We start from the raw sequence: 20,205 nt of genomic DNA, 5'->3' as shown, positions 1-20,205 counted from the left end.
CACAAAAATGTTTAAAATGAAAATATTTTCATTGAAGTAATATTTATTTGAATTAATAAACAAAAACTGAAAAATTATTTACTAAAATTCAGCATTATTATTCTTCTAAGTAAAAACTTACCCCAATTTTAGTAAAGTTGACAGTGAAATTTTATGTCGAGGAGGCATAAAGTTGAAATCAATTTTCTTAAAATAAGTTTCATTGATTATAAAGTATAAAGTCAATGTGCTGATTACTGCAGCCATCAAAATAATACGATAAATGTTAATATCAAAATTCAAATTAACATTTCCAGACCTTGGTCAACAGATTCTAACCATTCATCCTTTATGTCTAGCATTTAAACGAACTGAAAGAAACTATATTAAAATGGTGAAGTAACAAACCAGTTGCACACAGCTAACTTCTCTTCTGCCTCGACCGAAGAGCTTAAACCATTTCTCATATTCCGTCTAAAAAATACTTACACGAGGTGACTGTAAATAGTAGTCAAATTTGTTTCCAACCACAAATCACGAAACTTGCAAAAATGGTCGGGTTCGAATCGGTTTGTTTACTTGAGATCATGGCGTGGAAATGGAAAAACACAAGGACACCATAAAAATACGGATCTGAAAAAAAATTTCTGCATGGATATTTTCCAAACGTCCAACAAGCATGCTATAGTATTGTTGTTGCTATATATAATAAAATATTTGAAAAATATTTTAAATACTATTTTAAGACTGAATTCTATAATTTTTATGCTTCTTTGTGTTTGGTAAAATTATTTCAGTAATCATTTGACAGTACATAGTTTTTGGATCCTTCAATCTCATGATTTTTAAAAAAAATCATGACTAATTCATGTAAAAAAGTAATTAATACGAAATAAAAATATATGCTGTCCTTATTCTGTAAGAAATAAATCCATATCAAGCATTACAAATTTTTTGACATCAGTTCTGTCAGTTTCGAACATGAAGATGTAAAATAAAATCGGGTATTTTTACTTCTGCTTGGCTTTCCTGAAACTATGGAAACAGAAAAATCTGACGATGGGAAACTGAAGAAATATAAGACATCTTGTCAGATATAGAAGGCAATCAAAATTTTGACAGCAACTTCGATCCCAAATAAATTTAAATTGTCAGCATAAAGGAGAAGAAAGAAGTGAGAAATTTAAAAGTATTTTCCTGGCTTTGGATAAGATTGATTGCATCGACAATCTTGAATTATATGAAATAACTTTCTGGAAGCTGGTCTAATATCATACTTTTATTTATTTCCTTTCTTCTTCTAAAATATAAAATTAAACATGCTGCTAGAAATTATTATTGGAAGTGAAATTTTAGAGTTAAGAAACCTTCATTTAATATGTCAAGCTTAATTAAAAGTCTATTCTAATATTTTCTGTTATTTAATTGATGATAGAGTGATATGATCAGAACAAAAAGTGCATTTATACTTTTTATTGAAATTGCCTAAAATTAAATATATATATATATATTATCATTCTTTTACGAATGTTTTGTTACTTAAATTTCAAAGATTTTTCGTTAATTTTACTAACTGTATTTTAGAGCAAAGGTATTAACATAATTTAAGAAATTTAATTGTTTTTAAGGATGCACATTGCACGTGACTCTTTCAGCCTTATATGCTACATTAAAAAAGTGCAACAATAACAATTATTATATTACTAAAATTTGAATTTTAAATGAAATGTCATATACATAACTAAAAAGGAAAAATTAATATATTTTTAAAAACCATATATTCAAACTTTATTGTAAAATTATTAAATTATTTTTCCGAAATTTTATATTTTACTTCCCTTTCTAAATATTTCTCTAGATAATTCTACCTAATACCAATTAAATGCAGCAAAAAGAGAATTGGATAAATCAAATTCTAGTAAATGCAAAGCATATCTCAAAATGAAATGAAATAAGCATGCTTCTATTGCTTCAAAATCCTTTAATGCCCAATTAATTGTTGCAACATTTTATCGAAATATTTATTAGAAATCTCAGAAATATTCAATATTTTAGTAAATATGAGTTCTAATATCTTAAAATTTGGACCACTTTAAAACAGTCTCTATATTACATATTATAGGAATTTTGCGACACTTGGCAGAATGTATATTTAGGATAAATTCGTTCAATTTTTCAACTTTATTTTTGTGTTGAAAAGTTCTCTTTTGATTCTTATACGTTATTCTAATTTTGATTTTATGGACAGAAATAAAGGTATATAAAAACATACAATAAGCAGACAATGATAATTTAAAAAAAAATCGGTTCATACAAGTAAGCCAAAACTTGTTTAACGCAATTGCAGAGTAGCAACCTTTACTGTCAAGATCTTTTTTTTTTCTTTTTGAAGAAGTTTTCACACAGTCATTGCCGTCTTTTCTCATATCATCATCTTTGTCTTCGACAATATATATATATATATATATATATATATATATATATATGCTAGAAAATGTAATCTTCATCTAAAAATTAAGGTGAAATATGATCTGTTAAGAAAGAAAAAGTAGAAATTATATTTTTTGACTCGAATTTTAACTATAATGGAAATAATCCATTTTCATTCTACTTTCCATGCCTTCTAAAGAAAAAAAAATAGAATGCATGTTTATTTAAAAGACTACCCATTTATTCCCTCTTTTATGCTTTCTTCAGTATAATAAACGTATATCAATAGAGATACATTTTGTTTTTATTTTGATCATATTAATTAGAATGAGGAGATGTGCACAAAAAATGTCTAGGATCTTTCTAATGAGGTAGATCACTAATGAAAGCGCGGTAATTAGCGATGTCAATTTTTTTCTTATTTTGCTGCTTATTAATACACAGAATGAACTGTTGTGTCAGTGGAATTACCTAAACGTAATTATTTCCCTTTTCCAATTCATTAATCAGTGAAAATAGTGACCAAAAGGCAGTTATCGAGATGATTACGTCCATTCCTTGGAAAACACTGAACGTTATTTCGACATGATTTAGCTTTTTGGGAATTAATAAATATCAAAGCTGACCTTCCTTGAAGTCAAGTTATTTCTGCATTTTGAAATATATTTAAAAGACACATACACACAATTTCAAACCAATCTTTAGAAATAAAGGATAAAGGATGTAATTTACTACCTTAATTCTAAATGGAACAAAACTGTCGTTTATTTTTAGGAATAAATATATTTATACAGAAGTATCAGTAGATTAGGAGCAGATAAAAATATCTCAAAAATGACTAAAATTCATATAATTCGTATAAAATGCTATTTTGCAAGATTAATATAATACTAAATCCAGAAATAACAAAACAAATGAAAACATGGAGTTAATGTTAATATTTCTCTTTGTTTTATGGTAGTCAACCTCGATTATTAATTTCAGATTCAAAATATTTTATTCAAACACATATATTAGTTTTTCATTAAGTTTCTGCGAATAATTAAATATAAATTGCATTCTTAGATATCTATTGTTCTTAATTCATTCTAAAAACGAGTTATATAACTCATAATTCCTAATACAAAAGACATTTTCTTTAAATTTTTTATTCAATGACTTTATTTAAATTCATCAAATAAGATATCTGAATGTTATTACTAAATCTCTTTATGTTTCTAGCATTAACTTAAAATTCTTTTTTTTCGGGGGGGGAGTAAAAGGACTAGGTAATCTTACCATCCACATAAATTTTCTTTTTGATTAAATTGTTGTAATTATGCCCAAGATATTAAGTTGTAAATCCAATAATCTATAACTCCAAAATTCAGGGAAAACTACAAGTTTCTTAAATAAATCAATTCTTTATATGAAATTATTAATTCCCATCAGTTTCAATTCATCAATTTTATGTGTACATTTCGTTATTTGCATGTTTCTCAAAAACACTTTGGCTTATGAAGCTACGTGATAGACACTTTATTGATGAAAACATTTTTTTAAATAAAAAAAAAGAATACTTTCAAAATAAAATTTGAACATCGGTAATTTAAATATTTGATTTCTAAGCGAAAATATCCTTAATTCATCAGTAATTTTCATAAAAATATTACTACGAATCCATAATTCTGTTTCTTCGCCCTTTAAAACGTATAGTAAAAAATAGAGGTTGACAGAAATTCTTCGTGGATAGTATGCCAGTTAACTTCCTACCTAGGCAAATCAATTGTCCATAATTTACTCTTTTTTAAGGAAAAATGAAGTTTCTTGAAAATACAAGATTTATCATTTAATCTCTATCGGTAACCTAGGTCTAGTATTAGGAAATGTAGAACTCCAGTGACTTCACCTGCTTCGGTAAATAATAATTAACCAACATGCTCAAACGATAATATATCTACAAAGCCCATCCATCATACAAATTGGGACCTATAGATTCTGAATGATGTAAAAAGCTTTTAATACGTGGTCTACTTTCTGCAGGTTATTTTTTACCTGTGTGTTGAGATTTCTAAATAATTCGTTGAATAAAGCGCCTTGCACTACTATTCAGTTTAAAATAATCCATTCACTACACATCCACAAGTCGATTTTCGTGACAATATTATAAACATGCTCTCAACAATTCCGTCATGATCAAAATTTACTTTTAATATGGCAATTTCGTTGATTAATAAATATTTCATGCTCATATACAAGATTACTGACATCTTCTCTCTGTTTTTAATGAGATTTCTCTCACAGATCGAAGGAAGATATAAAATGGTATGGGCATGGGCAAAATATAATTATTTTATAGAAAGTTTATGTAAACGATTTTATACAGAATTTTTATAGAAACAATTTTATATAAAGTTATTTCAAGGTCGGTCTGACTTCTTTCTTATTTGGTTTTCATTATCCTTTGAATATGATACTCTGCAGCTAATTAATTACACTTTTCAATTTCATCATGATATTATCGGAAAGTGATATATATATATATATATATATATATATATATATATATATATATATATATATATATATATATATATATATATATATATATATATATATATATATATATATATATATATATATATATATATATATATATATATATATATATATATATATATATATACCGAAAATGCTAAGTACTCATATCTACATTATACACAGCACATCTGCATAAGAATTTTCTTCACCGTATACTTAGTATACAATTTTGTATTTCATTTAAGAAGAAAAGGCATGAAGTGCATCAAAGTATAAAAACAGAAGTTTCGGATATCTAAAGTAAAAATATTATTTTTCTTTTTCTAAAAAAGACTTCAAAGTACATCTAATTAAAATATTCATGAAGTCACTTACATATTTTTCATATGTAAATCAAGTTATAAGAAAATTATTTTTCCTCCATTTTCCCATGTTTAAAAAATGATGAAATGACGTAATTTAAAATGCTATCAATAAACGCTGAAAACATTAATTGAAGTTTTCCCTCAGTATAAGGAGAAACATTTCTTTTTTCTGTAAAAACGGTAAGTAAAATGTGTACACTATTATTAAAAGTTCATAATTCTTGTAATTGCCTTCAATCATTTATGGTCAAGTGCAACAATATGAAAGAAAGTGAAGAGTATTATAACGATTTCTCAGCTATTTTCAAAATGAGTTTATAAAAATATCAGGAGAAATAGAAGAAGAAATAATCTACAGAGTTTCCCTACTAAAATGACACAAAATATAGAAAATAATATTACTTTAAACTACTATATAAGCTGTCATTGCACAGAACAATGAATTTGTGGAAATAGAGTCTAAATTTCCTGGTTAAAAATGAAAACCCATAGCAGGATTAAAACATTGCCCTTAATGATCCTTCTTGATCATATAGACACAAGAATGGAACTGTCAGTTTTTATTTGTAAATACTTAATAATTTATGAAGCAACATAACAGATGGAGGCCTATGAGAATAGGCGTTTAATTTATAATGAGGAAAATCTGCACATGACTCTTTAATTCAATTATACATTCTATTTAGTTAGTTGAAGCCTCAAGCTACATATGTTTTTAAAGATATATTGATAAAAATTCCTCCGAATTTTTTGCTAGCATTTCGTAAACGAATGTGTTTTAAGTATAAAATAACTGTGGCTTCCTTCCTCAAGGACATCAGAAACGTTCTAGAGAAAACATGTGGTTCTTATTAGAATGAACGAAATAATATTGTACAGGTCCTTAGTTGAAAAGATGAACATATGTGATTTTTTGTTTTCGTTTGGACAGTATCAAAATTGTTATGTTTGAAGATCAACCGAGTAGTGATTATTCTATGAGGTAAAATTCATTCGTTCCATGCAAAGATAAAGAAATTATGATATAATTAAAAAACATCAATAATATAATTATTTTTTTATTTACCTATTTATATATAATGATTATCATTTTTTATTTGATGAGAATTATAAAGCATTTGCAATATGAATATTCTTAATTTTATATAATTAAAAGCATTTATTTTTGTGAGATACTAAAAACTCTTTTTTCAACAAATATCATTTATAAATGAAACAACTTTCAGTAATGTTGTTACTGAATATGAGTTTATAAATAATTTATTGTTTTATTGGTTTTGATGAGAGGCATATTTTCTGAAAGCTTTTATTTCCAAATTTCAGCTATTCAAATTTCATTTGATTTATCATATCTGATAATTAATAAAGATATTTTTGAAAAAAGAATTGCCTACATTACATTCGTTTAAAAATTATTAGTTTCTCAAAAGTAAATGGAGTGGTTTCACTCACGACAATAGTGGATTTTAAATTTCATTTCCAGATTCGGAGTCCGACTCAATCTTATATTCTTCAATCTGTTCAACATTTTTTTTCTCAAAAATCCATTTTAAAAACACATGACATTTTTTAAAATTTTAAATTTACAAAAATCTACAGTGATTATTATACTGCAAATAGATTGTGCTATGCATAATTCTTAATGTAGTTTAGTTTTGTTTGGAATATTAGCAGACATTTCCATAAGTCTTTCTAACTACGTTTTGAGAAGTTTAGGTTTATTTAAAAAATCATTATTAATTTAACAAAATTTAATTTAAGTGAATACTAAATACAATTAATTTTGTTTTAACTTGAAGAGATGTGAAAATAAGATTTATAGACTTATCAAATTGCATTTAACTAAGCTCTTAATTAAACAAGTAAACAGTTTTAAGAGATAATTTCGCCATTATAGCCTTTTATGGAATAAGTGAAAACATTATCCCTGATACTTAATAAGATAAAAGGAATGATAACATAAAATATATATTTTTCTAATTTTCGTTGTAACCCTAATACTACACCACTTTTTCGTAATATTGCTTACTAATACCTTCAATATAAATAGAAGGATTTTCATTAAGAGAAGCTATTAAGAGATTTACATAAATCTGAATTAATAAGTTTTATTCATAATATCTTTAAATTCATCCTTTTACAAACCATACAATTATTAATTTATACATTTACAGATAAAAAAAATACATAAATTTACGTTTTACATTATTCTACGAAATTGTTTCCTTTAGATTTTTGTCTTAGTTTTCAATCTATATTTACAGTCGTATTTTGATTTTAACTAAGAATGCAAAAACTAAAAATTGTGTATTACATTTAACATCCCAATCATTGTTTCAGATTTATTTTTCAATTTCAAGAATAGGAATGACATTTCTAAATGATCTTTGAATTTATAAGAAATAATTTATTAAAAACATTTCGGAATGCAGACAAAGAGACAAAGACAACGTTTTGTAAAAGAATTCAAACCCTGAACAGTTTCACAAACCCAATTACCTAAATCAGATTTCAGAGACACAGTAATGAGAATATTTATCATTATTGTTTTTTTAAATATACCAGAGAAAATTCTGGTTGATATCTAAACTTTGTGAATTTAGAATTGAGAATTAAAAAGCAAGAAATATATTACATATTTTTAGAGCGCATTGTTTCTCCTTTTATTTTACCATATATTCTTACCATTATCTTTCTAATAAATATTATTCTTGGAAATTATTATGTACATATATGGTTGCAGTTATATCTGAATTTTCTTTTCTTTTCCCATTCAGAAATAGATGAGAGAATTTTTAATAACAATTTGCATTTCACATTCAAAAAGTTGGAGCAAAATTTTCTTTTTACTTGCTCTACTCCAGAACTACTCTAATTTCGAAGATACTGAAGATTGTGGACAACATTTTATGCTGAGTTTTTATTTTGTTTTTCTTATTGCTTTTGTTTATACTTCTTTTATATAAATATAATCTGTTCTATTTTTTTTCGGTTATTTTGTTAGAATTGTCCGATTCTTTATCTTTTTAATATTTTCTTCCTTGATTCAAGGAAAATTAGGCAATCAAACCGGCAAACCGCAATACCAGTGATATTATCCGAGTCTAAATATGATATTCTTGTTTATTTTTAATATCCTGTAGTAAACTAAGATAGCTTTATTTGGTTCTATAATATTACGAATAGAATAACATGAAACAAAATAAACTCTTGTGATATCTTTCGCCATTTCAGGTGTAAAGATTTTGTTTTTTCGATCTGTATATTGTGTACATCTGTATATTCTATTTCATTTCGTCTGTTTCACCAATAAAACTTCAGAATAATTCTATAGTTTTTTTTTTCTGGGATGTCATAAATGTTCAAAAATTCCATAATATACTGATTATAAAAATATTTGAAAACAGGAAGTTTCATGAAAAACAGGAAGGCATTAAGATTTAAGAGTCTCAGCAGTTTTACAGAATATTTAATAGAGATTTGTATCTGAAATCTTTACATAAAAATGTATTTATTACTAATTGCCAAAATTTTCTAAATCATGTCGAAATATATTTATTTAAATGTAATAATAAATGTAATTACATTTAATGTTATAAAAAATTATTCCTAAATTATTGTGTTTAACCTCTAAAAATTGCATACTCAGTTTTAAAGTAGCAGTTTTTATTCAGATATTCACTGTTTTATATCATTTTTGCAGAATATAGAATGGATTAATGGTTTCTTCAAAAGGTATTAATTTTATTTTCAGATTTATTGAAGAACAATTTGTAATAAATGAATCTGATTTGTATACCTAGCTATAAGCTTGCTTTGTAGAGGATTTTTTTTGAAATAAGCAAATTTATTGATCACTATTTCATTAATTAAAACTTTTATTCATCGTGTGAAGTTACTCATAACTGAATTTATTTCTTAGCCAGATTTCATTTCTTTTCTTTAACTTAGTGATGCAATCGTTGATTTTGTAAAAAGCAGTAATTCAAATAAAATATATAGAAAATGTAATGAAAAAAATATTTGAAATTTTACTTACTATTTTTGGAATTTTCATCATATGATGGAACGTTCTGCAGCTAATATCCTTTTTAAATTGCGTAAATAATATTTCTAGCACATTTCTAAATGAAAATTAGAACAATTGATTGATTCTGTTCCGAATCGTCATGAAAATATTTTCACAGTAATTCTTATAAACTGAAACCCACTTCTTATTTAAGAATTAAAAAAAAAAATGTTTGCTTACGAGTTCATTAGTTATTTCCAAACAAATGATAAATAATTTAAAAATTTTTAATTTAAAATAATTTTTCATGCTGTAAACAGTAATAGTTTACAAAGCATATCAATGTTTAAAATAAGAATAAAAAATAAATTATAAAAATTTAAGCATGAATTTAGAATTCCATCCAGCAATGTCATACATTAAACACTTTATGATAGTATTTATGCAATAATATTTATCTTTAATAAGTGTATCATTCATCAAATATTATCGGTCTTCTCATACGCAACAAGTTGATAAATACTTGCTTATTGTAAGAATATTGTCTTCTAAAACCACAACCGATGTGCTTAATTCACTGCCCATCAAGAAAACATTAAAGAAGTTATGTACTAGGTTTAATTTAATATCTGTGGTCTAACATTTTAAAATTTGTTAAAAAATATTTCGTCGCTGACTGTAAAATGATGCTTATAACTGATTATCCCCTTTTTTATGTCTTTGAATCTCAAGGTTTTTATGAATTTGAACAATATATATAAATAGATGTGTCGCAAAACATTTTCAAATCTGTTCTTTTCATTTGTTGTGAGAAAATGTATATTAAATTTAGAGTTAATTATTTTCTATATATATGTATATATAAAACTAAATATTCTTTCGAAATGCCGAATGATTGAAATGCAAAGAGATATCTTTTGTTATTGATATAAAAATTTTAAAACATAATTAAACTGAAAAAAAAAGAATATTGCAATTTATTTTGCAATCCATGGATATTATCAATATATAGAAACATTCTTCCATTTTTAAAATGCTTGCATTTTAACCAATACCAAATTCTTCCAGAAAGCTTAATATTCCTCAGCACTTGTTATCAATCCCAAACCCAAAGATAAATGCCATCGATATAATAAAAGTTTTAAAAGGAAAAATGTTTAAAAGAGAATAATAAATAAATAGATTTCGAAAAATTTGCAAATTCTCATAATTATAATGCCAGAGAGTTTCAGTGTATTCTTCATCTGGTTCTTACATCAGTGCCATTGAAAAAATTAACAGACAAAATCCTGTTGCCTCTTAATTCAATAAATACATTAAGAAATTAAGATATCACAACTCTGATGAAGTCGATAAAAATCACACTGGCTAAGTACAGTATTGCGCCTAGTTAGGAAAAAAAAATAGAAAAGAAGCAGACGATCTAACTAATAATTCTGCATTGAAGGAAAAAAAAGGAAAGAAGAAAAAAAAATACTGCATTAAAAACCATCCATGACGAAACATTTGTGGTTATAGTAGAGCAAGCGCCGAAAAAAGTATATTTTCTTTCTATTTTTGATGTTTTGGATGGAAAAGTGCTATTGAAAATCTGATTCCATCTTTTTATGAACGGGAAAGGAAAGCTTTCTAAATAAATAATCTTATATAAAAATACATTTGTCGATACATCGGAGTATAAGACATAGAACAAGAAGTAGAAAAAGGATAAAAAAAAGAAAAGAAAAAGAGTGCTCAAATATGGTTCTGCTGTAACGTGAGTTCACGTTCAGAACGTGCCAGAGTGCCGTGTTCTGGTCGCATCAGTCTAGAAACTTTTGAAACTGCCATAGTTCCTACAGGTAGACATGAAATAAAACGTCAATGATTTTCTAAATAGCTGTTTTTTTCAAGAATATAAAATGTATATTTTTCTGATTTACCTAGATGGATTTATAAATTTAATATTAAATTTAGATTAATGTTTTTCATAAATCATAAATTAATGAAACTCAAAAAAATTTAAACTAAAAAAAAATTTGGAATTTAAATACTGTTAAAAAATTTTCAGCAGCGTAGGATTAAAATTTTGAATTATATATTTTAACCCATATTTAATAATATCATATGATTGTTATATTCTTCTGAAACATACTGTTTTAAATTTAATTTTGTTTAAAAAATATTATTTTGTATGCATTAAATTCTTCAATAAACATTTTTAATATTATATTTTGAAATATTTGTCTTGAACAAGCAAGTAGGATGTAACGTAACATGGCGTTATAAAATATATTAAATTTATTAATTTTACAATTTAAAATTATAATAAAATAAAATTAATAAAAATGCATATTTTTAATTCATAAAATCAATAAATCATACATATCATGTTTAATTAGAGTAGAAGAAATTTCTTAAAGGTTAAAACTCTAATTTTAATAATTCAATAAAAAGTACAAGTGAATAATTTACAACATATGTTTTAACATAGTTTACAACATAATTTATGGTAATAAAATTGCATTATTTTAATGCAATTTTTATTTATAGATAAATAACAATTGAATCGATAGAACCTATTATCATTAATTGAAATTAACATATATTTTTCTTTAAAAAATTGAGTATCTTTTTCTGAATATTTTTTTAAAAATATTATAGATGCCAAAATTTAATTCATATACAGTACTAAAATTTCCCTTTCATAATATTGATTCATGATATACAAGAATTCTGCATTACATCGAATATTAGGTTATAGTATCAAATAACAGTTTGTGTAAAAATTTGCACATCACCATAATGCAATAATTTATGCTACGATTTTAGAATAATTTAACTTCTTCTAATATAAATAGATTTTTAAAAGTACACTGAACTACATTATACACTATTGTTCAAAACGTTATCGTTATACATTATCGTTTACACTATAATAGTGACATAATTATCAATTATTAATTATAAAATGTAAATGATTATTACTCTTAATGGCTAGTTTGCCTCATGTGTAAATATGTGTGCATCATGTTAATAAATGTTGATATATAAGTACAGAAACTGCCATCTTTAAGAGGTTCATTCTCCTTATTAATTAATTGTTAATAATAAAAACTGATTCGAAATATCACTAAACCCCTATATATTAGGAGAAAACATCTTAGCTATATTCTGGTAAATGATATTGCCGATAAATGAATTGAGGACAGGGAATAACTGCACTTTCATAGTTATTTCATGGCACTAGTAATGTTCGTAAATAATGGAAAATTTGAGGAAATGGAATAGTTCATTGCCTTTTATTGGTATCTGTAATTTTACTTATTCCAATAATTTCCGGGTGTGTTTGTAAGAGATTCATCAATATAATTAACTCATATAATATAATTAACTCATTATCAATATAATTAACTCATATAATCAATATAATTAACTCATTATCAATATAATTAACTCATTATCAATATAATTAACTCATATAATCAATATAATTAACTCATTATCAATATAATTAACTCATATAATCAATATAATTAAACCATTATCAAATGTAACATTTGATAATGAGTTAATTAAATAAATTTTTATACAAAATTAGTAGATGGTAAACTCAAAATGAATCAACACATTGATATTTTTATATTCTTTTCATTAGAATATTTTAGTACCTGCAGTAAATGCCAGAATGTTGAATAAGGATTTTGCTAATCAGAAATTGTTGCTATACTTTGATATGATATATGTTCTTCAGCAATTTTACTCAAATAGGTTTTTAATCATTCGATAATGTAATTTAATCATTGACAGTGTTTTTTCTCATAATTAAAATTATTTTTAAAATGTGGAAGAAAACTTCGGCAATGTGGCACGATCTGCTTGCTGTTCGATGTCAGTTATTTCTGACTCTTAATAAGATTCCATAAAAAAAAATGTCATTTAAGAGGGCCAGATCAATGTTATATATTGACTGCATCAATATTAACTCAACTGTTTTAATAGATGGTTTTAGTAGTTCTGCTTGTTTGCAACTAAAGGGAAAAATTTGTATATGAGATTTACGATAAAATATCTTTAAAATTTAGGGTTGTTCTCCCGTAAATTAAAAAAAAATGTAGCTTAGAAAACGTGTCGAGTTTTGCATAAAACAAAAAGAATTTGCATAAAGTTATGTTACATTATTATAAAAGAAACCTGTCTCCGAAACAAAACGGTTGAAGTTTGATATTTATGGTGGATATATCCAATTCTAATAAAACTTACCAAATTACTTCGTCAATTTCAAAATAATAATTTCAATGGATAAGAGATTGCAGCTAGCTAAACCACAAAAAGAATCGGAAAAGCACTGTTGGAGTAACCAATAATGAAACCATTAACAGCAAACAAATTACATTTGATTTTATGGAATGAAGAGAAATGCCTAGAGTATTGCGAAAATTGTATGAAGGTTGCTCCCAAACTCGACAATATTCATTCACATGTTGCCAGATTAGTGAAAGAAACTTTAAAATCACTTTGCAGGGGTATGTTGCTCCTTCAGAATACTACTTTTTTTCACCCTGTGAAGAATGAGTGCTTTTTACATAGAAAAGTAATTCCCCCACATGTATCAAAAATTGCATCGTTGATTGAATTGTTTTAAACATACATTTTGTTGCCTGAGAAACAGACAAATGTCATAATTTCTGAAGGGAAATATTTAGAAAAAATATATCTTTAGTTTTTGTAATAAAAAATTGCCTTATTTAAATTAAAATGGTTGGAGTCTTATTTAAAAACTCAAAATATAGATATAAAAGAAAAATTTAGTAAACATATCCAATTCTAATTTTTATTATTTCCATTGTCACTTTAATTTAATTGAGGATTCCCTCTCAAAAAATTGGATCTGATTCCTAAAATTATAAATTCTCAAGTACTTTATTGATTTAAAAATCCATTACATAAAATTTTATTTGATATCTAGGTAATTTAAGATAAAACAAAGAATAAATTTAATAAACGTATTTATGAATAAAAGAAAATGTTGATTATTTTTTGTTTGAAGGAAAGAATATTACCACAGATATCTATCTCAGATTTATATCATCTCGAGTCTCCATACCAATGTCAATGAAGAAACATCAAAATGAATTACAGTTGCATCTTGATACAACAAATAAGCAAATAGAGAAAAAAGGTCGGTTCTTTGTGACACAAGTAGGAACCATGCTATCTAAAACATCTACTTCTCTAAATTGAAGAAAAAGGACACGACTTGAAACAAAAATGCAATAAGTCAGCTGTAGCTAAAACACACAAGCACAAAGAAACAGAAAAAAATGACAATAACACACACACAAAAAAAAAAAAACATATGCGTTCTATTCTACCTTAGAAGATTCGTTGAATGGAGTAGAGGGAATAAAAGGGGAAAAAAAGATTTTGCTTCTCTTTTCTTGTTCTTGTAAAAGAAATGCACTGTGGAAAGTTTGATTTTATCTTTTTCAGAACGGAATAGGCTTACCAAATAAAGAGAAACTTCTAGGTATAATGATGGACAATGGACGTGAATCATAAAAGATTAAATAATACTTAGAATTGAACATTGAACATTAGACACATTCAAAACTTGAAAGAATATAGAGTATAAGACACTTAATTCTTGAGATTTTAAGAAACACGAACACAAGAAAGAAATTTTTGATACATATTGTTACTACAAATTTTTAGTAATGGTGTTTAAATAGTTCCTGATTTAAATAATTCGGTCTACATTCTCACTGTAGTTATCCATTCACAGATTTAAAATATATATATATATATATATATATATATATATATATATATATATATATATATATATATATATATATATATATATATATATATATATATATATATATATATATATATATATATATATATATATATATATATATATATATATATATATCAACGTAAACATGCTCAAGTTAAAGTTAAAAAACGTTCGCTTTAAAATGTGCAGACAATTTTATCTCATTTTATTTTCATGTTTTCTTTTATCTCTAAATGGAATTTAACTCTATTAACATAAACTTGCATGATTTCACAGAGAATAACATATAGTTTCAATACGGATAATTTTAAATGTATAAATAGTTAAAAAAATTCTTATAATTTAGAAGTGATTTTATTCTTCTTCTTTTGATCCAAAATGAATTCTAAGAATTAATTACGCTTTTATAAGTAATAACATCCTTTTATTTTTTAAGTATTTTTGACTGAAATTGAATATAGATTTAAACCTCGATTTTCTACTAAATGTATGATATACCTGAATATAACAAACTTTCATTAAAAATTGGAAGAAGTAATAATAAAAAATAAAATAAGATACTGAATAAAAAAGATACTTTTTGAATCACTTTTATATGTCTGTCTTTCCTAAGAGCATATACATTGCTAAATGTAGAATGTCAATATGTAGTTCGGCTGTCTATCTACGTGTAAGAGAGCACATTGCATACGTAACATGGAAGATGATTATAATTCTTTAAGAGTTTTTTTACCTCTAATGACTGATATTAATCAAATGCAAAATTACGCCTCTGCACTAAAAAATATTACCAAAAATATTGCAAGAATATAAAAATATTTTTTCAACCAAAATCGTAATGATGAACAGATAGTTAATCAAAAAGTAAATAAATAAATAATAATTCCACATTTTTACTATCAAAATTTATTAATATTTTTCATTAAATGTTTTTCAAAATTATTGAAATTATATTAACTTTTTAATTAATAATTGTACATGAAAATTTATAATTAAAATAATTTTAAGACCATAAATCTAATGTGTAGAATTTAAAAGGGAATTCTAAAAATTTTAATTTACTCTTTTAATAATACATCAAATACAAAATATCATTTTTCTTATTACAAGAAATGGATATTTCCTCTTTAATATATCAAAATAATTAAATTTATATTGAATATAACTTCAGTTAACCACTCTAACATTCAGTAAAAATAACAATGGACCTACAACACGATTTTTTTTCACATATAAATTCTTTTTTTAATGATTTAAAAAAAAGCAATTTAAATAATACATGAACATCCTATAATTCTTTTATAAGCTTGCCCAAAATTAATCTGCTCAGGTTTTTTTTTTTTTTTTTTTTTTTTTTTTTAATATTATTCTGAGTCATTTATTCAAGTAGCAAAGACAGAAGCTTTATTATTATATTCTTCTCATTCTTATAATCTTTTCACTTTAGAGCATTAATTTTCGTTGTTGTTGTTATTTTTGGCAGTTTAAAAGCCCACTGATAATCTGCATTAATTTTTGAACAGGGTATTATATTTTTTTTATAAATTTTAAAATGCACAAATAGAGTTAATATTTTTTTTTCAAAAGTGCGCTGCTAATTTCAGAAAGAAAACTGTAGTAATCTTACTAATGTGGTATAGATTGTAACTAGTTACATTTACTAAAACTTCGTTTCTGCTTTAAAAAAATCACTTATATTACAAATTCAAGGTCAAGGCCAGATATTTTACAAAAGATCTATGAAAAGAAAAATGTACAAAGTCATAATTTTGTTTCTAAAAAATATCTAGAACAAATCTTTTATATCAATTCAATTTCGTGTTCGGATTAAATTTTATTTTTAAAAAAATAGAAGGGGAAAATTTTTTAACAAATCCATACGTTTCAAAAATTTATCTGAACAACTTTTAATTCTAGGGGGGAAAAAGAAATCAAAACCGTAAAAGCTTTTAAAAGATCAAAGAAAAAAACACTCTTCAGAGGTAAAATAGCCTAGCAGTTTGTCGTTTCCTCATTTTTATGTAACACGTTTTTACAAATCCTGCTTTTTACTTACAATAAATAATATAGTTAGTAAGTATGAGTTGCACATTTATTCTATTCACAAAGAGTAACATTTTTTTAAATAAAAAAGTGAATTATTTATTAATTCAGTGTTAAGTAAAAATGAATTATGTACTTATTTGTTGGTAAATTATTGAAATAAATAAAATTACCATATGAAATATTGTCGATGTTTCCATTGCAGCATATACTGTAGTGTTTCTTAGATGAAAATTATACCCGAGAAGTAATCATATCTTAATATACTTTTTTACTCAATATACTTAATACGTTTGCTGATTTTGTATATATATATATATATATATATATAGTATCATTAAAAAAAATACTTTTATGGCAGATAATCAAGTTATGATCTCCAAAAAAAATTTCTCGAAATCATAACTTATTTACAAAAATTTCATTTGGTTAGATAAACAAATATGAAGAAACACTTAATGTATTTAATGCTATGTCATTTGCATAAAGGGAAATGTTGATGTTTTCTTATATTTTTTTCAATAATTGTACTCCTTGGACGAATTATATACTCATGTGTATTTCTTTAATTCTATTTTTCCATTCATAAGCAAATAACACACATTTTGAACTCTATTAAATTTACTAATTTGAAAAATAGATTTTGTCACTTCTCTTAGTGTGTTAAGTCTCTCAAAACAAAGGAAAGTGTTTTTGAGAAATAGACTTTAAACTGTAAGAGAAAAATTGCAATGAAAAAAAAAAAGATTAAGCAAATGAAAATGAAATCTGGATGTCTATTTTTAAAAATTTCTATGGTGAGTTAATATAAATTTTGTAAAATAATGTACTCTGATATTATTGAAGAAAATTTTTAAAACTAATTAATAAACAACAACAATCCAGAAATTCAGATCAGGGTCTAAACTAAATATAAGCTGAAGCAAGTATGTTAGCTTAGATAATCGGCAGTATCTTCGTTCACTCGATAATATATTCTTTCTGTTTTATTTTACTCCTCTAATCGTTTATAGTTGCTCCCAGAAGAAAATTATCTTTGGCATAAATATAATTGACACAGATCCTGAAAAAGTACAAACGTTTTCAGAAAGCAGCACTATTGTAATGGTATATTTACTGATATTACTTAAATCAGTCATACTTACAATTACATACAATTGGATTAATCATACTTAGATGAATTCGACTTTAACGGTGCGATATAAAATTTTTCACTAATCAATATTTATATCAAATATTTTGATTACAATGTTTAAATATCCTTCAGGATGTTCCTATAAATGTTTCTTCCAATACATTACTCCACATTTGAATAGAAAATAAAATGTATTATTAAATAATCGATTCTATTACAGTTATAGTAATAAAGCAATTCTTAGTAAACGGTGTCACTATCAATCCTGATCATATAATGTGCTTATTATACTCCCTTTAATATGATCTTATTAAAGGATATAAATAACAATGTTTCCAATATATTTCATACCACAGTTAAAATACGTTGGAAACAATTTTTTGGAACATATTTTCCCATATTCTTACATATTTTTAAGTACTAAAATTCACAAATGAATAAATTAAAAAAAAAAACCGTAATACAAGAATCTGCTTAAATATGTTTCTAAAAATGCCAAATTTTAAGAAAACACAATCAATCCTAATCCTAAATAGGCGTCTCGATCAGAAAAGTTACGAATAACTAAAAAAGGAAGTTTTCATTACATATTAAAAAGTAAAGTCAGTTCTTTCAGCATGAAAAAAAGTGAATGCCTCGACAATTTATTATTTATTCACATTGTTCAATTCGAAAAAGGAATAGAAAAGTAGCTTATTGCAGAAATGCGACGAAGTAAAAACTTTATATCAGAAGTTTCAGCAGTTTGAAAGTAAGCTTTCTTCCATTTTCACTTTTGTAAAATGATGCTGAAAGCACACATAGTAAGAAATGTTCTAAAGCGCGTTTTCTTCGAATATTCTTGACCGTTAATAAAATTTAAAATAGTACTTTTTAACGCCTAAATCAACTGACGAAATTAAATTTATTTCGTTCTTCCGTTTTCTCCCGCTCATGTCCCGTTTTAATAAAACTGTATTATGCTTCTTCAAAAAATGGGTCCTTGATTATTTTCCATAACAAAGGTTGAAACATTCTTATATCGGATCAAGTAAGAAAAATATTTTTTGCATGAAAAACATAAATTTAAAATTATTTTTTTCAAACGACTGAAGACTTGTAATTTTTATATATTTCCCAACAAAATTGTTTACATGCATTCTAAACTTAATGTGTAACCTATTCTTAAAATGAAGAAGTAATAAATGCCACGTTCACTGAAAATGTTTAAGAAAAAAAAATGTCTATAATTAGTTTATGTTTATTCTATTTCTAAATTCATGGAATATATATATATACATACATACATACATACATACATATATATATATATATATATATATATATATATATATATATATATATATATATATATATATATATATATATATATACCGATCACTTCAATATTGATTCCTTTTACTTATTTTTTTTTTCAAATTTATATAAATAAAGTACAAAGCTTTAAGTTACAAAAGTTGAAGTCGTCTGTTTGCAGTTAAGAATGTCATCTTATGTATCTTATGGCTAAAATTAGAACTTATGGATTAATTTATATCTAGCAATTTTTCAGTCTCTTATTTTCTAATTAAATAAACTGATTTTTACACAGTTATATGTCTTTTAAATAACAAAAAAATAATAAGAAGTCTTGTTGAGTTTATTTTTTTTCTGAATAGTTATAACTAATATCAAATAAACTTGATTATATTTCGTTTTGTCTTTTCACATATAAGAACTTATTTTTATATCTTGTCCTCATAGCAGTGAGTGCCCTAAATTTCAATTATATTCTTTATTTCATAAATATATATTTTCAATTTTTTTAAATATCCCGTTTCTTCATGTTTCACAATTCTTATTATGTTATTCTAAATTCCTTCATTAAAAATATACAGAAAAATTGTCATAAAGAAAGCGGTGAACAATAAATTGAATGACTTTTAGTTTTCTGCTGCTACTT

This window comes from Argiope bruennichi, chromosome 1 (genome assembly GCF_947563725.1).
Source record: "Argiope bruennichi chromosome 1, qqArgBrue1.1, whole genome shotgun sequence".
NCBI lineage: Eukaryota > Metazoa > Arthropoda > Arachnida > Araneae > Araneidae > Argiope > Argiope bruennichi.
Note: the sequence above shows the minus strand (reverse complement) of the source record.